The following is a 26,542-nucleotide window of genomic DNA, read 5'->3' as shown; positions in this document are numbered from 1 at the left end:
TGATGAACAGAATCCTAATTAGAATTTTGTAATTAAGTAACATAGTAATGGAAAGTCAAAAGAACACGTCTCAAGAGCAAACACAGATCTGCATAATTAAGTGCAAATAGGCAAAAAATGCTGAAAAGGGTTATCGTGTGTCCTGTTTGATTCCAGAGTTCAGCCGTATCTATTTTCCATGAGTTGGCCCAATGATAAACACAACGTGGGCCAGATAAACCTGTTTTCTCACGTCATGACGTGCGGATCTCTCTCTCTCTCTCTCTCACACACACACACACACACACACACGTCACCTGAACACGTTTTAGAGCACGTCGAGATCAAATGATATGGTGAAATGGGAAAAGAAGCCAATTTCATTTCTTATCACACAGTCTGATATGTTTACATGCACACTTGCACAATTAAGCTCGAACTGTACTGTGAATAACTAAGTGTTGTTGAATTCGTTTTATTCAGCCTCTTTATTACTATTTTGGTAACTGTTAGCGCTAAATTGGAGCAGCCATGACCACTTGTGAGCTCCCGTGTCGTCTGAAGAGTCTCCAGTGTGGTTTTTAAGATCAGAATGAGTTTTTTAAGATCATTCTTATTGATTACACACTCAAATGCCATTGTAAGCTTCGAAGGGTAGATCTCAGGGACGGTAGCTTAGTTTTTTTCTTCCGTTCAGAAGATTCTGTCTCCGTCCCCTTATCCTACACAACTAAATAAAACACACTTCCTTTCCTCCACACCTTTGATAAGTGTCTCAATTTCCCATTCTGTGAAACAGGGTTGCTTGCCTTATCTAATAACATGAAGAGCAAACAGTGGTTTTATCTGCAAATTACAAAGTGACATCCAAAAAGAAAGAAGAGGAAATCACACTGATGCAGATTTGTAAAAATTGCTGACGACAGAGATTTATACTGTTTTACACAGTTTGTTTGTTTGTTTTTCATCATCCATGTGCATCTCTGCATCCCTCCAGTGAAGAAAACTACAGGGAGAGGTGTAAAATTAGCTCTGAAATGTAGCCAGCTACAAAGCTGAGAGGATTAGAGGAAGTTTATCAGTTCATCACTATTTGCATACATTTGCAGAAAAGAACACCGGCTAAGGTTTTAAAAGCCATCGACTGACTGCAGTTATTTTTGGTGAAAGTAAAACAAAAGTAAAGTTAAGCTTCATGGAAGGTTCTGTTTCCATTACATTTATATTACCATGTTAAATAAAAAAGGAACGTATGGAGCACGCTGACATAACTCTCAGAACAATTAAGCTGAGTGCAGTTCTGTGTCCCATCTGATGCAGCATCACTTTCCACAATGTCATCAGAAGGCAAACCTGTTGGCGTCGTGTTCCTCACTCGAGCAAATCTGATGGCTGTGACTAAATCCTGTCTCCGAGTGGCTCCTAGCTGCGCGCATCCTGGCTGAGACGGCCGCTGAGGTGTCGCTCCAGCACGCTGTTATATTTATCTCTGAAAACGTCATCTCACACAAGTAAGTAGATCCACAATCTGGAGTCGCTGCAGTGCACATGCAGTGAGGACAGGAACCTTCTCCCTTCTGTCAAGTCCCTAGAAATCCTTGTCCCTGTCTGTGATTTCAGTAACAGGAAAAGTCCAGGAGATCCAGAAGGTTGCCAGGACTCATCGATCCCGCGAGTGTTTTCTTAACCTACTCTTTTTATTTTTGTGCAATACATACAAACATACATTTAATCCAAAAGGCTGTGACATTTTTGTGAATTTAATTTATTATTACTTTTTCACTTTTTCTGTTTAACACTTTCAATGTGATGCTCCAAGGGTGACTGGAGAGTTGAGATGACCCCGAGGACTTAAACAGAGAAATAAGATCGTTTGACTTGAAGTTTTGGATGGAACTGAACCGTTTGTCCGATGTGCCCGCAGGACATTGGCTTTAACACTCAAGTTAATTCTATAAACTGAAGAATCCTAAACTCAGACCAGAAGTTCAATGTGCACATAAACACTAACATTTCAGTTGTTATTTCATTACAGCAATGTGGTGCCTGCGTATGATTTGATTATGATTTAATGAAAGCAGTCTTTGACAATGCACATCACTCAAGAAAAAACATTAAATGGGTCAAATAATGGCTGACTTCAATTGCCTGGCAAGAGAGTGAATCAGCCGAACGGGAAAGCCTTTGTACAGAGTTGCTGAGGAATGATGGTAAAAATCTGACAGCTCTTCCTGGCATTCCTGCCAAAATCTGAGCTTAAGTCCAGAGCTCATCCCTGCAGTTGGACGTCTCTGGTAGAAAACCCTGTGGTATTTAGAGGTGATTTATAATACAGACTCTGCATTGCATGGAGCAGAAGAGTAATTGTATGGCACCTGCAGCGGAGTATGTGCACAACCAAAACATAAATATGGAGATTGCATGAATTGTTGAAGTTTTTCTATATGTGGATGTGCCACAATCAACCAAAGTCACAAAAGCAGACAAAAATAAATGTACATGTCTTCGACTTGGTCCAAACAGGCTGAAGGCCCAATGTGCAGAGCGCAGCAATTCTCAATACACCCCCCCACCACCCCCCCCATTGTGCAGATCATCCTACTGTGATGCAAAAAATGCCATATACTGTAGGTGCAAGAGAAGAGACAACGATACACTGCAGCTGTGAGCGCACACCAGCACCGGCTTCATGTGTCTGTGAGAGAGAATTTGTCAGTGTGGTAGGCCAATATCACAGACAGATCCATGCAGGAATATGAACGTTTGTTTGTTTGTTTGTGTGTGTGTGTGTGTGTGTGTGTGTGTGTGTGTGTGTGTGTGTGTGTATGTGGCTCGCTATGGGGACAGATTTGACTGCATGTATGGCTGGCAGATAGAATTTAGAACCGTCTGACAAATGATTTATAGGTGCAATTTTACCCCGCTGTCATTGGGCTTTATTCAGCTTGACGTGGTGTCGATGTGAGAATGAGAGAGAGAGAGAGAGAGTATATGTGTGTGTGTGTGTATGTGTGTGTGTGTGTGTGTACATCACCTGGGCTGCATGGAAGATGGTGCTGACATGAGCAGGGGCACATTTGCAAAATCTAAAGAGTCATGGACATTAGATCTCCATTAATTCAACACATCCCATTGTCATGAGAGCCAGGGCACAACACAAAAATTGAAAAAAATAAGAATCACATTATGTCCTAATAACAAACTGTCTCACAAAATCAAAAAAAAAAATAAAATCACAACATCTAAGCAAATACCTTTCGGCCAAATTAAAATTTTAAAGAGTGAAAACAGGATTGGGGGAATTCCTACAGATCCGAGTGATGTAAATTAAGGCCTGAAAGTATCTCATGTCACTGCCTACTAACTCTCAAAGACAGGGTGCTGCCCCTCTTTTCAGATCCACTTGAGGAGTCTCCTCAAACCATCTGCCTCTCTTCCTGAAGCTGCTGGGTAAATAACCATCACATGCAGCCATAGCAGTTTAAACTCAGACACTACACGCTATGCTTAAATCACAGCAGCGAGGTCAGAAAGATGCATGCCAGATTTTAAACAGGCAGACCAAAATGGATTTATCAGAAGCAGGCAGGCATTTCATAATTTGAGAAGGATGCTCGATGTTATTTTTAGTGAACCGGGAAGCCCTGATACTGCCATTCTATCCGTGGATGCTGAGAAGACCTTCGACAGATTGGGATGACCGTATCCATTTGATAAAGAGACCAGATATGGCCTCTGAGAAAACATAAGCGGAGGAATAAAGCTTCTGTTCCAACCACATCAAAAGGTTGCAGTGAGATTAAGTATGGTTTAATGAAAGGATGCAATTAAATAACCAAAATCAGCACAGCTTGACAAAACCGATTCAAAAAGACGAAACGAAAGGTAAGAAGCTGCTATGCAGACAAATGAGGTCGTTTTTCATGCACAAATCCACCCAACGCAATGATGTTGTGTAATACTGTAATATACTTGTCATAATCAGGTGCTTAGATTTTCATCAGAAGCAGGTTTATAAATTCCTCCAGTTTGAACTCTGATTTAATTCTGCTGTATCACTGCCCCTGCTGCGCTCTTGAATTTTGCTCCCAGCTTTTACGAGAACAGGCACTAGCCCGAGGTGTAGTCATGTACCGCAACTCAAGACGATGGAGTTTCCTCCAGACACGTCCTGAATGACTGAAATGTGTTTGCCCAACTGTCTAACTCTCCATTCAGCTCTTTACCATCTCTCTACTGTTCCCTTCCCAGTTTTTAACTCTGTTCTTCAGATATCAGGGATTTCTGTCTCCGTGTAAATGCTCAGTGCTGCTTGCTGCATCTCATACCAACTCCTTATCAACCCTCATCAGGGCTGCCTGAAATTAAGATGACACCTGGAGTTGCTGTCGTCTCATTAACTGCTGCAAATGCGCGTGCGGTAGAAGTATCCAGGTCGCACTTTACGGGCCGGTTGAGACTTAAAACAGCTGATTTAAGCCACTGACAGGTTATCTTAGAGGGTGTGTCGAGCAAACCACTGGTGATTGTTGAAACCGTGACCTGTGACGCCAATGGACCCCCCCAAAACAAGGCTCTTTCATACAGGTCAAACAAAACTGACACGACCTTCATAAAGGACAACAGCAGACTGGCGCTGGACGGACTTCAGAAGGTGTCTGTAAGTCTGCAGGAAGTGTTTGTGGTATCATTTCAGAGAAGGGCCGCACGACAACAATATTTAAAGGACGACCTTCTTTGAATCTCTCATAACTATCTTATTTTTTAGTCTTTGGCAGTGATTTACTAATTTAGTACATTTTGGAATACTGATCACGTTGTAGAGAGGCCGCTGCGCTCCGACCACCTGGTGCTCAAACACGCAAAACATTTTCGGGCCAGCAGACCTTCATAACGGCCAAAATTGTTTTTTTTTGTCAGAAGAAATATTGGATCAAGTTGAATGGCGACAACAGAGTGCATCAAAATTAAGTCAAGTTACAGAAGTTTCCTAAAGTATAACATGAAATTCCAGAAGAAGGTTCAGATATATTTACCTGATGAGAGAAATTCACAGAAAATAAGGGAGACAAAATGACTATTAAAATATGATAGCAATTACACTGTCAGACTACATGAGCATTTGAATAAAAGTAACATTAAACTCCACTTTTTTTATTTTGCTGTGGACCCCCTAGAAGCCCTTCAAGGACCCCCTGGGGGTCTCCAGACTCCACTTTGAGAACTTCCTTCTGTAGAGAGCGTTTCTGTTGACTGCAGCTGCTGTAGGGAGCAGCACAGGACTTCAGAACTACGTCTGCTGTGCTGCTGCTACAGTGAAGGATGGTCAGTCATTATCCAAAGTTAGTTTGCAGCTTCCTCAGTCTGAACATTCTTCACAAGGGGTTTCAGATCCTTGAAAAAAGGTCTTTGTTTACTTGACTCTGTCTGTGGCAGCCTCTTTCTATAGACACACACACACACACACACACGCGCGTGCAAACACGTAGCACACACACACACATTTCTCTCGAATGGTCATCTCTATGAAGCTCAGCTCGTGAAGCTGTTATGGCTGCAGGCAAGGACAGATGCAAGGCGCTAGCAAATGGTGGAGGGTAAGAGGTCCCGGCTGTGTATGCATGCGTTTGTGTGTGGACAAGCAAGTTTCTGTTCTTGTGTGTTCTTATGTGTAGCTCTTTATACCTGCTCCACCAGAGGTAAACCCTATATATCTCTGGCCTATGAAGTGGTAGCTGAATGTGCTGTCAATGGGCCGTTGAGCCATTTACAAAGGTGTTGGACCAACATGAGTCTGTGTATAAATACCCTTTTTTAAAACTATGTATTTCCTCATTTGGTGCATCACTGATGATGGATGGAGAGCTTTGAGTTGACTCTGAAGGTCAAACCCTGCAATTCCAATCATTTTCATACTCTTTTTAACCATTCTGTGAGTCCTGAGTCCTCGTGCCCTATGGGTGCCCATCAGGATATACATTTTTCATCACAAGATAAAGGTGATTGGTCAAAACAACTTTCTATTGATCCGCAGTGACCGCAACCCTCTAAGGGGGCCAGTGGTTCAAACCCTGCCAGCAAAATGCCCTCTCCAACACACACACACACACTGAAACAGAACCACTGTAGGGGTCAAGCCTTCCAGCCTGCACGTTCCACACACACACACTAAAACAGAACCACTGTAGGGGTCAAGCCTTCCAGCCTGCACGTTCCACACACACACACTAAAACAGAACCACTGTAGGGGTCAAGCCTTCCAGCCTGCACGTTCCACTCACACCCACAATTCGCCCACTCAGTGAAGGACAACTCGTCAGACCATATCACTGCTTTCCACATCCCTGTACACCAGCGTCTCTGGTTCTCACTCCACTGAACTTTCAAAGGTGCATCCATCTTTATAATGAGAGGTTTATGCACTATGTAACTGTCAACGGACTGTTCTTGCTGACACAGTCCGATCACGTCCTGCGCTGACATTCTCAGTCACCTGAGGAAGAGTTCTCTTTTTCCTGACAGATCACACTAACGCATGAGCATCAGAGTCTGTGGCATTGCAGTGCTGCTGAAACGCATATTCTAATATTCTCAGCTTCTCCTGGACGTAAATAGGGTGGCTAAAATATTAGGAACACATCAGCGTACAGTCCAGTTTAGCAGCACGACTGCTAAACTGCAATCTCATAAAAGAGTAGCTATATCAAAGACCTGTGAAGGACTCAATCAGAACTGAACACTATTGCTTTTTAAGAGAAGAATCTAAAGCAGAGCTGGTGGCTGTAGATCTGCCCTTGGAGGAACCCACACACAGAGGCCCAGAGAAGCTCGCACATCCATAAATAACATCAAAACTTTTAATGATCCCTGACAGCGCAGAAGTGAAAGATTTGCTGACTCAAGATTTGTCACACTTTCAAACAAAAGTTTAGAAGTAAAGTGTATGGAATTCAGGATTTCTCTGAAGAACAGTTTTGAATGGGATAAATGTAGCAGGTTCCGTTAATTTGGGACACACACACACACACACACACTTTCCCAGCCATACTCATTAGTTCCTACGCCATAACCTCTGTTAAAAACTTGAATCAGCCATTTTGAGTGCACCACCATTTCCAAAACTCATTCCTGAAACACTGGCTTTAGAGGAGTTTCCATTACGTGGGTCTAATAATGTAGGTTTCTCATATGATGCTCGATTTGATTTGAGACACTCAAGTGGCTGAAATATTAGTGTGCAGATTATATATTACAAGTAATCCAAACCTTCCACTTCCAATTTCAGGGAAAAAAATTTCCACAACATTGCTCTTAAATTTTCATTTCGAAGGCCTGAATGGTGTCGACCAATCATATGCTGCTGAACGTTCTACTGTATGTCTGGATGAGTGTCAATAAAAAGCAGCAGCAGTACTGCATAACCGAGTCACATTGCAGCTGCGTATTTCTTCCTTTTGGGGAGTAAAATATTTGTCAGTTTGAGTATGAAGTTTTTAGATGGCTAGATTAAGACGAGTGCATCCATTCAAATGTTTTCTTAACTTCTTGGTTCTTTTAAAGGAGGTAAAGAGGCAGTTATCAGATTACGGTAGTATCTGTATATTATAAGAACCTCAAGGTTAGACAAGTGTGAAAGGAGTAAGCCTTCCCGCTCTGTGCTGTACACTGTCGCTGCTCATCAGATACAGTTGTTGACTGTTGAGCTGCTCTCTCCCTCCTCCTCTCTTCGAATGTGTGTGTTTTTGTGTGTGATACTACTTGAATTGTTTAGGCCTTTAACACCTGTGACAACCTCAGTTTCCAAAATCAAACATTTGGAGAACTGTTCCTCTTCCATTTGAGTACAAAGACACTCAGACTCGTGCCCACTGAAAAAAGTGTTTTATGCATCACTCATACCTTTGAAGGGTACATAAATCAGCTCACAGCATCAAAAACCCACCGCAAAACGACTTGTTTTCCCACCACAGTTACATCTATTTAGACTGGTAACATTTGGAAAGCCTGGACAGCTGCATGATTAAATTATTTGTCATCAGAGAGCTAACCGACAGTTGCTAGTAGCACACTGACGCTCCTTTATGAGCTTTTAAAATAGCGCGTCTCTCCATTGTAGTTGTTGCAGACACTGTTAGGTAGACAAATCTCTGTCTACAGCCACTTTGCCTGGGCTTTTCAGTGTTAGTCTGTGCGAGTATGTGTGTGTATGTGCGTGTGTGTGTGCGTGCATGCGTGTGTGTGTGTGAGAGAGACAGAGAGAGAAAATGAATCTGGCCTTTGCGCTCAGCTCTGCTGGTTGACTGGACAGTGTCCAGAATGATGAATTGAAAGTTCAGAAAACTATCTGTTCAAATTTAGAAGCCATGGACAGAGAAAATTGGCAACATTGTCTGGGGCATAAATCCGTCATTTATCATTGAGAGAAAAAAGTTAGATGCGGCGCTGGAGCGTGTGTTTGTGCGAGGATGGTCACATTGGTCACGGATGCATATTTGCTCTTTAATTATTCATCATTTGAGTTTATTTTAGGTTAATTTGTGTGCAGTGAGATCAGTGTGTGTTTGTGCATTTGTGTACAGCAGGATGTGAGTTTGTCAGCGTCAGCGGGGAAATGAAAAGCAAAGATCTGTTGATCTGCAAGGATAACCAAAACATTGTATGAATTCCGGTCACTACGGGGACACTGACAAGTGTTTGCTCTTCAGTCAGCTCCGAGTTTATTTGAGGGAATCTCTGCTTTGCTGGATTTTTGAGGATATGCACTTCTCTGTTTTCCGCTCTGATTGAAAAATCTTAAAAAATTGTAACTGAGCATGAACATGATTTGTACTAAACAGGTTTCATGTGTGTGTGTGTGTGTGTGCGTGTGTGCACGCGTGCGTTTTTAAATGCGAGATGTGTTGGTGTGCTGGTACATTTGTGCACAACATCTCTGGCCCACTTCATAAACATTCAGCGACACAGTCTCACAGCAGGTGGCTCGTTCCAGCGCCTGTAATTAGGCCAACTTGACTTTCCTCTGCTCCTGATTACACATACATATTGGCTTTAGTGGAGCATGAAAGAAAACACGATTTAAATAATGTTTATTAAAATAATTTGTTGCTTTATAATGGCATTATCAGTTATTGCTAAAAATGACCCCTTTTAAACCAAATAAAAAGGAGGTATGACTTTAGTCAGTGCTTAGTTAGGAGTATTTAGCATCAGGCATTCTTATGGTTTGTTGAGTATTTCTTCACCTCCTCTTCTTATCTTCATCACTTTCTCTTGTGTAAGTTTTTCACTTGAGCGAAGATGTCATGATAATATGTCAAAGAGTTTGTAAAACTTTTATGCTAATGCCTGCCAGCAGGGCATGTCCTTCTGCTCCAGTACTTCAGTGTTAAAGACTTAGAAAATGGTTGTTATTCAGTTCAGACATTTAAATACTGTTTGGACTTGAGAGGCCATGTGGTCTAACAAAGAAAAGGCCTGTGGTCTAGACCATTTTGCACCCTACACGTAAATCTTAGAGCCTCCTAGCAAGAGAGAGACAGCGAGAGAGAGAGAGAGAGAGAGAGAGAGAGTGAGAGAGAGAGAGATGGCGGCACCAATCGCCTGATCTCACCCTGTGATGAAGATTCTGCTTGGGAAAAAAAAAAAATCATTACATTTGTGTTGACTTTTCTTTTAACGTTAACAAGTGGCGTCTGCTTCACAGTGAAATGTCCAGGACAGTTCATGGTTGCTCTTTGACATCCAGTAGACAATGAGAGGAAACAAGAAGATTTTCTGTGATTCATCTACAGTTTGAATTAAACAACAGCAAGAAGAAACTTGACATGCAGATTAATAACAACAGCACTGAGTGATTATTGCACATGTGATTAAAATTAAAAAAAAAATCTGATACAGATCTACTAACCACATGTCTCTAACTAACCTAAAAAGGGCTGGCTTTGATATTTCCATGTGATGGGTTGAGAGAAATAAGGGTCTTGATCAGCCACCTTTCTCCTCTGGCAATCACAGTCATGAGGTGACTCACTAAGTGCCACCTGACCTACATAGAGTAAAAGGCAAGCACAGTCGGATAGAAGCTTTATACAAACATAATTTATATGTTTCTACTTTATTTTGGAGAGGTGAAATGAAGATGATTCAGTTTGATTTGATGGAATTTAAAAGTGTAAGTCAGCAGTAACAGCGACGGAAGTGTTTTATTGTTAGGAGAGCAGAGAACTCCCGCTTCATCTCCATCATTTGTTAGCGGAGGTTCAGCACCTTGGATAGCGACAGCAACCACTAGCTTTACTTTGTGCAAATTTAGCCCCAAAGTCAGCAGCTGACAATCCACACACCTGGACCTGGAGCACAGCAAGTGGCCTAGTAAAGCTGGGCACACACTACAGGGGTTTTAAAATCCTGACCCATCGCTGGATTGGGTTGCATCACGTACTAAAGGAGAATCTTCAAAGATTTTCTTCTCTCTAATCTTAAACATGCTCACACTGCAAGATTTGAAATAATAGCACATCACACACGACAGGAGGATCTTTATGGGGATGACGGTACCAGAGGGAGCAGTGCCATCGTTCTTGTGCTATCTCATGGAGACTGACTGAGGCGGTGCAGCAATCTAATGGTAAGAAGAAAACAAAACACCAACAGGAGTGTGGATGTGAAAATATTCTGGGATGAAAGCTCACTGCTGGTTCTTCTGCGAAAACCGGCGGGTAAATTTGAACAGTTTTTATACCTGCTCACACTGGTAGCATGTACTAGCTAACATTAGCTTTACATGCTACAGTCTTTAAAGTTGCTTTAGCTGCCTTCTTATTCGCCAATGTACTGTACTGAGCGAATAATCATAAACCTTTTTGAAATACATAATAATCATGAGCTCAGCAGCAGCAGACCACACTGTCAGACCAGAAAACTCAGACTGCAAAGGCTCTGACTCGCGAAAGTTACACAGCGGAAAGATTCTAAAACCATATCCTGGTCTGATGAGTCTCAATTTCTGCTGTGACATTCAGATGGTAGGATCAGAATTTGAATTTGTCTCTGAAGCCTGCTAAAACTGCAGGGACAACTACAACGCCTGCCTTTATCCTTCAGTGAACCCTCCGTTGGACTTGATCACCTGAGCTGCCCCTTACCAACATGCTGCATCTCTGGGGCTCCTTTCCTATTACTTTCCTCCACGCTTCACCAGTCTGATAAGCACATTTGTTTGTACATTGTCCACAGCCACCTCACCATCTTGAAGTCAATGTATGCATTTTTGCTTCACCCACGTCTCCCCATTACACAGTGTAATGCAACGGTGGTGTGCATTTCAGGTACTCGATAACAGCGGTCTCGCTACACCGCATGTGGCTTTTTGCCTGTAACTTGAACAAAATGAGCATACGCACAGCGTGTGAGATATTATAGCTTTACTTTGGAATGCCATATAAGTTGTTTCACTGATGGAATATTCTAAGTTCAACTGTCTACCACCTATCCAAGAGAGACTTGCAAGTCCATTTGGCATTAGCTGACAAAAAAAAAAAAAAAAAAAAAGAGTCTTAGCTTTGGGAAGGAGAAGATTAAGCAAATGAGAGTTATTGTTATGTAATATTTGAAGACAAGCTCAGAAAAATGAAGCACAAAACCAATCCTGCAGCTTTAAGACTCTCTTAAAGCTGCAGGACTGGCAAAACTGTGATAAACATTACATGACAGCGTGGCAATTTCACCTGGATTCAATTTTCTTGTTTCCCGAGGGTCTTGACATAACTCTGAGCGTGTGTGTGTGTGTGTGTGAGTGTGTAACCTGTCAAACGGATGCAGCTGTAATATGTATTTTTTAATAAAAGAAGACTGTGATTGTCATATTCAAGCGTAACAAATTTATGTTTCTGCCTTTTTTTCCAGCATCTTTCCCCTCAAGTTCAAGAAGCTATTACAATGCATGCATCGCCCTGTGTATTGTTACTCTTCACACAAATACAGTACTTCATTCTATTATTTGTATTCTTGCCTTGTCTTCCATTTTCTTTCACTGCAGTTTTTCCAGACCTGTGACATTTGAGGTATTAGGCACAAAGGCTTTCCCTGAGTGAACTTCTTGCATTTTGCTTAAACCGCGGCCTTTAATGATTTGGTTTCCTCTAGCAGGTCGATGAGCCTCGGAAAAAACGTAGATACATTGTGGCATTGTGGGTAGACAGGTGGAGAGGGAAAGGAGGAGAAAATTAGACAAGGAGAGTGAATGGCAATAGGGTGACATGGTGAAGGAGAAGAGAGTTCAGGAATTTAAACAAATGAGATTGTCTGGCACCACCAACTCCAGACAGGAAGGAAGGTTGATTCTTTCAAAAAAACTGAATCCACAGACAAATGATTATGTTTGCAGATCTGAGGAAAACCCTTCTATACACTTATTTACTAATATGAGCTAAATATCTGTGTGTGCTCTTTACTGAGATATTTCTGTTGAAAACCCCAGTTCATCCATTTCAACTGCACTCAAATTATTCCATAGATCCACATACATCTGTAACATTAGCCTACAGCTAGCATCATTGATGACAAATGTCTGGAGAGCAGAGTAGATGTCCTGAGGTAAATAAAAAGAACATTGACAAGCCGTCTCAGAGATAGGAGAGCAAACACATAAACATACTGAGGAGGGGAGAAAGCGAAGAAAAAGTGCAAACAATGAAGGCTGGAAGCAGAAATATGCGAGAGGTAAAGTTAAACAGGAAATAATGACATCGTCCAGAAACCTAAAAGCCAAGGCAGGATTCACAGGAAAAGCCTGATCTACTCTAAATCAGTCCAAGAGGGAAAATATTTTGTTCCCCAAGTTCCCAAATAATAAAAGGTAGAGCAACACAAGGGTTCCTGTGAAGGCTGATACACAGGTTTCTGAGAGCAGGTTTTTTTTTAGAGAGGGAGCCGAGATTAATGATAAGAATATGGATGTAATTTGTTATGTCCCAGTGGCAGCATGTGTATCCAGAGTTAACAGTGAGCCAAGGATGGAACCTTGTGGAACACCACAGATAGGTCACAGAAGAAGGGGCATCCATGACCACGACTGAAAAGTTCTGTTTTTTGTTCTTGTTTTTTTAAGCTCTGAACCAGTCCAGGGACGTCTCCCTGATCTCATCCCATTTAGATTTAGGTTTAATATAGGATTTACATTTTTGCATTTAATTTCATGTCATTTTTATGCAACGAAAACAATTGCTGAATGCTCTATAGCACGATTATTATGTTTTAGATATCAAACGACACTTGAAACACAAAACTGCAGTGTTAGTAAAATGAAGGTGGCTTTGTTTGTGTTAATTATCAAAATGAGGTTGTATTCATTTACATTCTGGTCTGAGTTGCAATGTAATTCAAGTTAAACTGATGCAAAGAAACATACTCTTGTTTAGCTCATTTTAAAAGCAAAATAAAAATTCTGACATTGAATTTTTAAGACCTTGTTAAGTGCTGTTCATGGTTCCTTTCTCTCGCGCGCACACACACGCACACACACAAACACACACACACACACGCACACACAAGCATTTACGAAAGGAAATTCCTCAGGACATCAATAACCTTCTTTCTGAAGGTGAGGACATGCAAATTCAACCCCCAAATTTAATGAGAAGGAAAGGAGTTGAGGCAAGACAGATAGCTACATTTCAAACTGGTGCACAAACACACACACACACACACACACACACACACACACACACACACACACACACATTTGAATACATACACCCACGTACACACTTGTGTCCTAAGAGAAAGCAGAGCAGCCATAAATGTGTCTCCTAGCACAAAATGCCACTAAACACAACAGGCCGTGTCTAGCCGAGAAGTGCCAAAATATACCGTGCATTCAAATCATGGAATTATACTCTCCACATGGAGCGTGTGGGAATAATATCACTTAAGTTATCATGACCTGTCGCACAATATGAAGTGCATACATCAATGCACCTTGTTAATCTGTCATAGGCATGACATAAGTTACAACAGTGCAGCAGACATGACAGAGGTCATAAAGCTGTCTGCTAGCTTGGCTCTGTCATAAACTCTTCAAGCCTCCTTAGCTCGGCCACTTTGATCGCAACTCGTCAGTGGAGTCGTATCATGTACAGTGTGACGGCAGCGTCGGTATTGATGTCATAGTAACACAAGAGAATCCAAGCTGTGAAAATTTGACGCCTTGCCTTCAACTTGACTTGTGAGTCCTCCGTGACGGCCCATGTTCAAGACTCAGGGTCTCAACGTCCTGATTAAGTCAAATCATGACGTGTCAGTTCCAAACTTAATTCAAGAATGTGTTGAAAATAACATCCAGAAAGGGTGGGACGAGAGCAGTGAGACTCGAACCTTGTGGATGTATTCATTACCTGGATCACCGAGACTCTAGAGACTTTGGTGGTAATTCCTTCTAGTCTCACCTTCCTCTATCTGTAATCCTCAACATTTTAAATTTTAGAGTGGGATGCCTTTTATCATGAAATATATCTTCACACTTTTTGTGCTATATCTGCCACCTCCATAGTGGGAGCAGGACAAAAGACAGCTAATATTCTTAATGTGTTGCCAGTGTTAAATGAATCCTACTTCGATGAAATGACTCAACATATGTTTGACAGTAGTTCAAATTGGCTCACTGGTATTGTTTTATAAATATTTTGACAGGCTTACTCAAGGAACGTCTGTAATATATAATGAAATGTGTTTCAGTCAGTGTTGCAGGGTGAAAATTACCCTTCATTCTAAATTCCCACGCACGTTAAAGAAGGCGCTCAAATCTCAAGCAACTAAACTGAAACACATCTCTGTAAATCCGTGCTTGGATTGTTCTATAACGTCAAAAAAAAGAAAGAAAAAAGATCTTAGTATAAATGTCCTCGACTAAAGAAACACCATTGATAAAATCATATGAAAAGAAGGATTTACTACCCTTTATGTGTATTTCCGTGCAGTGCTGATGGTAAACATAGTCAATTGAAGGCGGAGTCACCATCTGACACATTCAATGATGTAATTGGTGTTAAGAACACAGCTACATGAATGGGTGCATAGCCAGGGAGCTTCACCAAGTAGAGACTGTTCTCACATCTTTGTTCTTTCTGCTTGAATAGTTACCTGGCAATGTTTCCAGCAGCAAAATTGGCATCCTGATATATGAGTGCAGAGAATGTTACGTGTAAAGCTGTTTTATACAGTATCCTAGCTTGTTTTACCAGACTACCATAGTATAATTCGGTGAAAAGATGGAGTCCATCCAGATCCCGTACCTTCAGAAGCCATGTCGTTGTCTTCAAAGTCCTTTTGCAGATAAAATTTAGATTTTACCTCATAGATCCCAGACGATGGTCCACTGCTGCCCAAATCAGTTCGTTATTTAGGATCTGGAAGAAAAAAAAAATCCCCATATTCTGCAGGATAAAAGAGTCCTTTTTATCTAGTCATGAGGCACACTTGCTGTCAATGGAACTAAATGTATATCATGTTGATTTTTTGATCGAAGAAAGGAGGGTTGTAGACCTCCAGAAGTTGGGTGACACTTACAAAAATTTGTGGGGCTTGAGGTTAGAAACTTCAGCACAATGTCGACACAGATATAAAATGTGGCAACTAACAGCAAATGTAACAGACATCATCGACAGGATGAGTTTCTTATATTAAAGTTCAATCAAACCAAGATTATATAATCAAGATTTAATTGTCTCAAACTCTCCAAATATACATTGAAAACAAAATGCTAGGGAAGCGAAATTACAGTGCAGGTTATTCCAAAGCCATTTACGGAACATTTGTATCTAAAGGGGTTTTGAATGTCCATGAACACAACAGTTCAGTAGTGTAATGAAATGTCTTCAAATCTTCCAGCAAGTATAAGCATTTCTTTTAATTACAGCATTTACAGGACATCCAAGTGTCCCCTGAATGAGTTTGTGTTCCATCATTTTATCTTATCTTTCGTCGCTAAGTTCAAACAACTGGCATTTACTGGATTCTAGCTGTTGCTAAGCTGCTGTCCAAAGGCTAAAGAAATATGGTCTGTCTGCTCACTATGAGCAGATAAGCAGATATTCATGTGCTTGCTCCAGATGCCCAGTGTCTCTAGCAGTCGCTCATTATCTGCTCTCCTTTTACAAGCTGGCAGAGTCCGAATCTCATTCCGAGAGCAGCCGCAAACATTTGGATACTGTCTACAGTATCTTCACCGAATTCTACGAGTAACGCAGAAGATATTCTCTCTTCAGACAGTCATATTAACAACTGAAATTGCTCCGCATATGTTTATTTTTTTGTGTATAGAGCAGCAGCAAATATTCATTATAAAAAAGTCCTGAATTTTATTTGCAATGAAAAGAAATAAAAAGGTTAAATAATTGAGTTTCCTGATGCCCCGAAACAACACAAAAAAATACAATTCCATTAATTTTTTGGAACATAAATGATTAAGATGATGTCACATCTGCTTGTAGTATGAGAATAATGCACAAATTATAGTTATTCTAGACTGCTGCCAGGGGTTTGGCAAGATTTCCAGGTGAGAACAAACACTAAAGCTTGATGATCAGATACAAGGACAAAAGAAGACTAACATCCAATTGATACTTTATTGGGAAAAAAAAGTGAGAACACTCAGCTCATAGGTCACCTGGCTAATAATTCAAGACGAAGATGACGGAGGGTTAACGTTCATCTCGGGTGAAGGGCTCGAACGACGTTGTAACTGCCTGCAAAATGGCAACATTAGCTGCATTAAACATTAGTCTCAGAGCTCTAACGTGAGTTTAGAATAACAAGTAAGCTCCATAATGACTCTGTGGGGATAACATTAACGTGCTGTACGTCTTAAATTGTGACGATGAAGAAAACTCTACCTTGTCAGGCTAATTAACAGTCCTCCAGATGATACGGTTATTGTAACAGATTCTTACCTGTGGGGAATTCATGAACTCCACACAGGTGAACTGTATTGGACCGCGGCTACAGTGACAGAACGGCTGATCTGGTTTGTGGTCCACAGCTGCGGTGATACCATTGGTGTATGGACGTGCTTGATTTGTAACAAGTTCAGCAGGTGTTACCCCAGCAGTACGTCTGGTAACGTTAGACAGGATAACAGCTAGTTCTGTCCATCCATCCATTTTCATCCGCTTATCCTGTTAAGGTTCACGGGGGGGGGGGGGGGGGTTGGGGTGGAGCCTATCCCAGCGGCTTTCGGGCGAGAGGCAGGGTTCACCCTGGACGGGTCACCAGTCCATCACAGGGCCAACACATAGAGACAGACAACCATTCACACTCACAGTCACACCTACAGTCAATTTAGAGTATCAATCAGCCTCGTCCCCTCTTGATGTCTTTGGACTGTGGGAGGAAGCTGGAGTACCAGAGAGAACCCAGACAGGAACAGGGAGAACATGGAGACTCCACACAGAAAGATCCCGTGATGGAGCCGGGGCTTTAACCTGGAACCTTCTTGCTGTGTGGAGACAGTGCTGACCACTGCACCAACGTGCCGCCGATAACAGCTACTTGATAGGGCTAATTAACAAAATGCTAGTTAGCTAACCAGCTAGCTTGCTTCCCAAGTAGATGATGGCGCACTTGAAATTATTACAGCCTGAGTGAGTGAAGGTTTTTTGTTTTGTTTTTCTGTTTGTTTTTCAGGGGCTGTGTTCAATTGTCGCTAAAATAATATAATAGTTTGAGGACCTGAAATTGGACGGATGGAAGAAATGATGGAAGGAAGGAAGGAACTTCCAAGCTTCTCTTTGTGTGTTTCCTCTCGTAAATTTGAGCAGACAATCACTTGGTTTTTGTTTCCCTACTAAAGGCACCACGTTGCTGCATGTTCAGTCACTCCGCTACCGAGGGGAGCTATTCTACTGGGAATGTGACACCATCACCATGTGACCCTCTACAACCTGCTCAACCAGCGACTTGCTGCGATCCTTACAGTGCTAATTCTCATCAGTTGTATGTGTGACACAGGTGAGAATCCTGTGCAGGTCCTAGCAACACATCCTCTGGTGTAAAGGTGAAAAGCTGTTTAGATGCTGTAAGTAGGGAGTGAGCCAGCATTAGTATTACAGCGGGTTGGCACATGCACAAGTGTAGACGGTGTTACTTCAAGGACATAATCATTTGGTCTGGGTGTGTGTGTGTGTGTGTGAGTGTGTGTGTAGATGTTGTTGCTGTAACTCGTGTCACATTCATGCAAACGAATGACTTCTTCTGGTATAATTAAAACATCGCCAGCCTCTATGATTGAACGTCATGGATGAATATTAATACGGAGCTTTATTTCTTTGATTGATATGCAAAGTTTGTTACCGCTTGAAAACAGATGACATCTTCATCTACTTAAAACAATAACTCTTCTCTTATGAGGCAGCCTTACTAAACTGCTTAATAGCACATCTGTCATTGTAATATATGACAGAGATATAAAACTCTTTGTTAAAAATACATGTCATACTTTTAGAAAAAAAAAAAAAAACCAACAGAACAAACCACTCAAACTACTAATTAAACTTTGATGCTTGTAAGGAAAAAAAAGTCAAAGCCTTGTGTCTTACAATGAATTGATGACATTTTCACGTGCATAAAACGCCTCCCGCTCACCTCAGCTGTAAATGTTACACTGATTGCCCCAATTGGTGTCATTGTTCATGAAGGCTTCATTCTCGCTTTATGATGCAAAAAGCTTGCAAAGAACACAAGACTAATAACCAGTAACAGCACAGTTCTCAATTTAAAAATCTCTTTCTCAGAAGACGGATGATAATTCTGACCCTGCTGTGAGAGAAATGAAAGGCCAGGATGAAGGATGCTGCTCCCTCCTTGCATCCCTGGAAACGCCCTGTCTCGCTTCCTCTCTCACTTCCCACAAAACTTGTTTTCTGCCTTTCTTTCTGAAGTCTTTTACTGTCTTCTCTCTCCATCCCCCCTCTTTTGTTTTTGCTGCATCTTGTTTTGTTTTGCTTTAGAAATTTGCACTTTACAGTCTGATAATAAGCTATCTGTCTGGGCATGCAGTGGCCCCCAAGAGCCACTTTCAGTGTGTGTGTGTGTGTATGGAAGCGTTAGGGTGTGCATATGAGACAGCAGAGTTTGCGAGTGTTTGTGTAAGAGTGACAGCCCCTGTCAGTGTGTGTTTGTGTGCCAGTAGAAACATGTATTCGTGTGAAAGTGTGTGATGTGGATGTGAGGGAAAGTGACAATGAGTTTTGCGTGTGTGTGTGTGTGTGTGTGTGTGTGTGTGTGTCCGTCCATCAGTTTCCCCCAGACTGTGAAGGCGGCCCACAGAGCAGGAAGCAAGGATAAGGCGCCACACCCCCCGCTGGTGAAAGAGAGAATGAGCAGGACAGATAATGCCCTCTTATCTCCCCCCAACACCACCCCGCCTCCCTCCAACCCGCCTCCTCTCACTCTCCAGCACAAACGCGCATCTCTCTCTCTCTCTCTCTCTCTCTCTCACTCACACACATACACACACACACACACACACACACACACACACACACACACACACACACACACAAACAGCCCGTTCCCTTCCAACATACACACAGCAGGAAGGGAAAGCTTTAACTTGGATTTGGGGGGTGCGGTGGTGGGGAGAGTTGAGGGGCAAGATGCCAACACCATAACACACAGATTCCATTTTACTCACTGTACAAAAATACAAATAAATGGAAGTGTATTACACACACACACACACACACACACACACACACAAACCCATTACTGATTCATCCAGACAGCTCAATTAGGAGTTGAATTTGTATTTAAAATCATTTTCTTGCTTCATGTGGTCATGTGAATGTCCATACGTGCATGTCATGTGCATGTATGTGTGTGTGTGTGTGTGTGTGTGTGTGTGTGTGTGTGTGTGTGTGTGTGTGTGTGGTCAACATTCAAAAATGATAAATATGCATAATGATAAGAGGCTCCTCTCAGCCTGCTTCAAGGTATTTATGGTAAAGTGGCCTGTAGATTATTTCATGTGGTGTAAAAGTCAGTTTTCGGTTCCACAGGAACGTTTCTGGTAGCATCTTTGGGATCTTGATGAAGGAATGACATCATTTTGCAGAAACCTATGTGAGCCTTGGTTCCTTGCCAACAACACCCATCCCTCAAAACAACTCAGCTCCCAATGCAATTCATTTCTGAGGAGTGGAGCCGGTTGGACCTGACGTAACTTTCTTTTAAACAAGAGGGCTTCAAATTCAGCGCACATCCTTTCCAACCTCTACTCAAACAACACAGATGCCAAAGATTTAATTTTAATTCGAAAAAGAAAAACTCTATGACTTGGCATCTTAATTTCATCTTTTCCTGGTATAATTTGTCTAGTCTTCACAGTTCTGTGCATCTTGTGGAAACATGTACACACAAGCACACTCACCAACACACACACACACACACACACACTTAGCTTTCATCCTCAGCATTTAGCCCGTTTTGATCGAACCCTGGTTTATGTGGGTGCTTGTGAAAGCAGTAATCATACTCAACCGGCCCTCCCGAGCAATCACTATCCATTTCCAAGCGAGCCGTTGTGTGTGGTTTGATTGCAGCGAGGAACATAATCCGACCCAATCGCAGGAAGCAAAAACAGAGGATTACTTGCTCTCTGCATGTGGCATTATGCTCAGATGTAAACAAAGCGACAGCTAGCATGACAGGGAGAAGGCTAACGTAGACCTCTGCTGAAATCTGAGCTTTCTTTGATATCCGGGCAGAGGAGAGTTCAGTTTTTGACCAATCAAACAGACGTCTCTGTCGGCAGCCTTCTGGCTCTGCTCCTCCATGTACACACACCTCTGCATTTTTTATGTATTTCTTTTCAATTTAGGCCTCTTGAGTTCATGCACCGACTAAACAGAAAATGGACACAATGTACTTCAGTTTGAGTCCGACCAGTAAAATGGAATGTAGTTGTGAACGCGCCTCAAGATGTTCCACTGAATAGTTCACATAAGGTCAGTGTGATCTTCACTTGCGGACAAAAATGACAAAGTCTTTTAATAAAACAGTTTATCACAGTAATATCGGGCTTGATACGGTCTCAGTGACATCAACCACAAAAAGCTGATATAAAAATCAGCCAATCTCTTGATCAAATTAATCGCTTCAAGTCTGGTGATGCTAATAATCTGCTGATTGTATTATCTCTCCACAAGCCCCCAGTGGGAAACTGTGAGCATTGTAACATCCATTATTATGTTTATATCTGTGGTTGGGAGGATGAAGGGCAAGCTGCTGCTTTGTGTGTGTGTGCGTGTGTGTTTGTGTGTCATCTGTATCCCATTATCTTTGTCATTAACGCAAAATAATAGCACTCATTGCGGCCTCCTCGGGCTATGTTTTGAGGATCTCTTACACACACGCGCACGCACACATACATACATACACATACACACACACACACACACACACACACAAAGCTGTCTGGCCTGCATCTCTGCCTAATTGGGAAGGGAATAGTCGTGGTGTGGGCGATCACACAAAAGCCCCTGGCTCATTGACACAAGGTTAGAGGTCCATTAACTTGACCAGCAGAAAATTTAAAGAGAGAACAAAAAAAGGGGAGTCAGTAGACAAAAGAGGAAATGAGAGAGAGAGAGACAGAGAGACAGAGAGAGAGCAACATTATGAGAAACATTTAGCTAGTACCCATGTGAGTGCCTATCTGCCCCGCCCGACCTGCATCCACACGAACCTGACGCGCCACGTTTAACCTGTACAACAATGGCGTCCATATTATCAGGGGAAAAAAAAGAGAGTTGATTTCTTATTTGGTGCACATTGCAGAGGAAGACACTCAGGTAAACACGCGGGTTTTGGGAGAGCCACGATTGAAACAGGTTTGGGTCACACGCAACATCCACTTCACTTTTTCTTTTGTAACATTTATCTGCTTAAATCAGCCACATCATCTGTAGCAGCATCTTCTGTCTGACCGATTGAATGCTTGTCATATATATGTACAATACATTACAGTTTAACCCCACACCCTCTGGAGCTCCAACTTCTGATTATACTGCTCACTCATGATGCTTTTTACTATATATAATATTGCTGTATTAATGAGGATAAAGTTGACCAAATGAAAGCTGCGGCTAGCTCAGTTTGCTCCCAAAACATGGTGGGTAATCAGTGTAAAATAATTTTTACAAAAATCAATGAGAGGCTGTAATCAAGCTACCCCTCTAATGTTCAACTCAGTGCCGAAAACTCGGATGTGAATCGTTGTGTGTTTCTTCATCAACATGCATGAGTGTGTGAACTCTCATCTAGTACTTCTAAACTTGACATTCAATCCAAAAATTGTCAGAAAATTGAACACAACATCTTTGCTCGTCTGTTTCAAACACCCCATGAGGAGGAAGAGGAAGAGACTGGCTCCTCTTTTAATCATTGAAAACTGAGGCGTTTAATAAAGATGTACGTGTATGTTCAGCTTTTGAAATCAAATTGGAAAGCTTGCAAAAGGAATATTTATGCAGTGAGCATAATTAAGAGGAAAAATATTTATTTCTGAGAGAATCTTAATATGGCCTTGTCAGTGTGGCGCCTGGACTAAGATGCGGAGGTCAGCTGATGTGACTTTTATCAGGCTTTGTCGATTTTCGATGCGTTTTTCAAACAAATCTAAAGACCTCTGACAAGCGGGACTTTGTGTGAACGTGTTTGTGTTATGCTGAGACTGAAGGAGACAGAGAGGTCATTTGAAGTCACATATCTCATTTATCGGGGAGCACTCGACGGCTGGCACCGATTCAGTGTTTGATTTATGAGCATTTCCTTGTTCTAACATGCCGTCATGTAACTAATGTGCATCTCAAGCTTTACCAGGAGGTTTGTATTGTGTGCCATCACTCCATTCATCCCTCCATCCATTCAATTTCTGATACCAATCTGGGAACCCAGATTGAGTAAGGTAACCCATACGCCCCTCTTGCAGCTTTTCAGACTCCAGCTCCTCCTGGGGGACCCTGAGGCATTCCCAGACCACCTGAGAGATAATGGGCATGTATGGGCAACTCAGAAAAAAAAAACAAAAAACAAAAAAAAAAACAGAATCACATCCAGTCCCTCTCAAGGAGTTTTGGTTCGAGAGACGATGTTCCCCTCAGCTCACGCTCCCTCCCTGCCAGAGAGGTAATCTTCCAGGTACCTAAGGCTCTGTTCTCTGGCCCGTCTCTGCTCTGCGATATTGACAGTACACGGTGTGCAGCAGAATTCTGGCCAATGAACACGCTGGGAGTTGAGATTTTGCTTTTAAGTGTTTGTAAGCACAAGTTTTATACAGTTTTACTTTTAGTCATCTTAAGTCTCTGCAGCAACAAGTACGTGGCAAGCATTTTTCTGAATCCTGGATTCCCCAGTTGGGTGTGTGTGTGTGTGTGTGTGTGTGTGTGTGGGGGGGGTACCTATCCACTTTTCTAGCTGTGCTGTTGGCACTGATGACACATTACCATCACCTAATGCTGATATTTCAAATTACTTAAAAACAGGGGCCATCAGAAGGGGATTTCATAGAAAGGCAACACTATAATTTCAGGTAAATGTCATTTACATTAAGCAACAGGCAAAAACGTACGATTAAAGTAAAGGTCAAATGAAAGATTTGTATTTAAAAAGTAAACTGTCTATCTTCTATGACACGTTATATCACTGCCTTTGTTTGCACTCCCGTACATCTGAGGATGTTACACATTCCAGGTAGGTACATTAATCCTAATAGACCAAAGCACTCCGTTAAAGAAGTGACAACCAGCTATAATTGTAATTTCTCCTCACTCTCCAGGCCCAAAACTCAATTTCATCCTCACAAAGAAGGTTGTGCCCACACACACACACACACACACACACACACACACACACACACACACACACTTCCAGGAACAGCCCCTCTTCTGTTCATACAGTCTCCGCACAACGTGATGTTAGCCCTCAGGTGCAAAACTCCCAGTTTGTTGTCAAACACATACACACACAGACACACCCAGACAGACAGACACACACACACACACACACACACACACACAAGTGACAATCTACTTCTACATCATTTGAAGTGACAACATCACATTATAAGCATACTGGTCTCCCAGATGGCATGTGTCTATGAAGACAGTACACACTTTCCCGGACGCAGTCACACACACACACACACACACACACACACACACACACACACACACACACACACACACACAAACTCAAAGATGAGCAAATGCCCAGACACATGTTCAGCTTAACCTCTTTAATCATAATCTCTTTCACCGGAAACAACTGCAGAGAAGAATTGTAGTGACTCAGAAACACAAACGACCTTTTCAGACTGTCAAGGAAGAGAGAACAGAGGACAGAAAGCCAGAACTGAAAACGCAGGAAAAAATAGAGGAAATGAAACTGATAAAAAAAAATCAGATTACATTTTTTTTATTATTATTAACAACAAATTTGCCTTTTTAAACACATAACGTGAAGGAAACTGAGAAAGGTTAACAAACAATGTGGTCGAAATCAGCATCATATCAGGGGCAGACAAAGAAATGAAGGCAGCTCTGCTGGCTGCACAGAATTCAACCTCTTTACATACTTTCATACTCTACCAGTGTGATGCAGGGGGTTTAACTGAGGTCAGTAACACACACACACACACACACACACACACACACACACACACACACACACACACACACACACACACACACTTCCCTTAAAGAGATAAGGACAGCACTAACATTTTAAAATGTTGCTCTTTATCTATAACAGAACCAAAGTCAAGTAGCATTTATACTTCAACATTCATCACCAATTTCAGACATAATGCAGCAAGAGCCAGAGCACTGCAACTAAAAAAAAAGGGAAAAAATGTCTTACTGTTTAGTTATTAATGTGACGATGATGTCAGATCGAGGTGAATTTAGGGGAATGCAGTCAGTGAAAACAAACGTACTAAGTGAAGAGGAGGAAAGATTGTGACGCAAATGAAGATCTGCATTAAGCAGATGGCCCAATGCTCTCGGGTGTACAGAGACCTGCAGAGAGAGCTGTGAGGCGCAGAGGGAGGAAGGCCGAGTAGGAGGGACAGGAATGAAAGGTTGTGAGAAATCTATAGTACATAAGAGTCAACTAAAAGGAAAAGAAGGAGGAGGCTGGCAGTGAAGAGGAAAAGAGGCAAAGAGGACAGGGAGAGCGGAAACTGGTTGCGGTGAAGCAACGGATGGAGACGTGGCGAGTGGGTTAGAAGTAGAGGTGAGAGACAGCGGGATGCAAGGTGACTAAAAGAGATGAAAGCAGGGGTTAGAGGGAAGGAAGGTTAGAGCTATACTCAGATCTGCTGTCGGGGAGGAAGGACAGGAGGGCAAACACGGCAAAGATAGAGAGATGGAAAAATGAAGGGGAGGTGTGGGTAAAGGTCATTTAAGTTTAGGACCGAGAGAGACGGAAGAGAAGGGAAATGGAAGTTTAGCCAGGTAGAGGACAACGGAAATGAAGAACGGCAGGGAGAAGTAAATAAGGACATTTCATGAGGCACACATGCGCTCAGCTGAGCTACCCTGCTGCTCTCTCTTCTGTCAGTTTCAAATGTGTCCGCCTGTTGGTCCTCCTTTACCGTCACCATGTCCACCTGCTTCTGTTCATCCTCCCTTTTCCTGTCTCTGTTACCTTGTCTTCACTTGATTTTCTTCCACTTATTCTTTTTTTTCTGTCCTTCTCTAACCGACAATCCTTTTTTTCCAGTTCTTTACCATTTAAAGCAATGACAGCTAAAAGCAACAGACATTTACGAGTCAGGGACACACATGACACGTTTGACACTGGAGAACACATGAGCGCTGGCTAAACAGTGTCACGTTGCATCATCGCTGACTGCAGAGGTCTCATTGGAAAGTTGAATCTATAAAATGCAGTAGATTGCAGTGAGATTATTAGTAGGAGGTACTGCAAATGCCATTCGACTTCTTTCAATATGAGGTTTCACAAACCACGATAGCCACAACTTTGAAACTAAAAGGGCAAAGGGTAAAATATAGTGCATTTTATTGCAGATACAGATTATAACTATTCCAGTACTTTAACATGAATCTTTTTGTGACTTTAGAGGTTTTAAAGTTGCCTTGAACCTGGATTATTTTTTTGATATTTTGCCACTTTGCCAAGCACAACATCAATATATCAGCTTCTAAATGGTTGATGGAATAAATGTTTAACACAGAGGTCAGCAGCCCGTCGATCTTGAACTCTAAAAATGCACTAGGTTGAACAACTTCTCTTTACTGCAGACGTGCATTTTTTTTTTACTGTTTCTTACCAAGCCAGACTGAAATAACCATATTTCTTCCCAGTACAAATGAAGGTCTTGTCTAAAGAATAGACAGTCGTGACTGGGTCCACACCATTCTGGAGGTAGATGGCAAAAATGATTCACCATGAGGAGATACAAGGCAGCTTCATAGCCATCTCCAGCTTCTGTCATAATGACTGCCGCATCCAGCTTTGACTTTATTGTGACTTAACCGCACTAAAT

At 41.9% G+C, this 26,542-nt stretch overlaps 1 protein-coding gene across 7 annotated transcripts in view; it reads right to left on the bottom strand.

The window, feature by feature from the left end:
* The window catches only part of stpg2 (sperm-tail PG-rich repeat containing 2), a 145,424-nt gene that overhangs the window by 30,642 nt on the left and 88,240 nt on the right, over positions 1-26,542 (bottom strand). For 3 of the 7 annotated variants that reach the window (XR_015116448.1, XM_086206241.1, XM_086206244.1), the window contains one exon: positions 16,445-16,721. The exons of 2 other annotated variants lie outside the window; for them this stretch is intronic. The gene's annotated coding sequence lies outside the window, so the exon portion shown is untranslated. Of the gene's footprint in view, positions 1-14,943; positions 15,384-16,444; positions 16,722-26,542 lie in introns of those variants that run through there. 2 more of the 7 variants (XR_015116449.1, XM_086206242.1) reach the window with 2 other exon arrangements.

This window comes from Aulostomus chinensis, chromosome 6 (genome assembly GCF_037954235.1).
Source record: "Aulostomus chinensis isolate RoL2024-O1b breed Wild chromosome 6, RoL_Achi_v1.0, whole genome shotgun sequence".
NCBI classification, from domain to species: domain Eukaryota; kingdom Metazoa; phylum Chordata; class Actinopteri; order Syngnathiformes; family Aulostomidae; genus Aulostomus; species Aulostomus chinensis.
The sequence above is the reverse complement of the archived record's forward strand: the minus strand, read 5'-3'. Positions and strand labels throughout refer to the sequence as shown.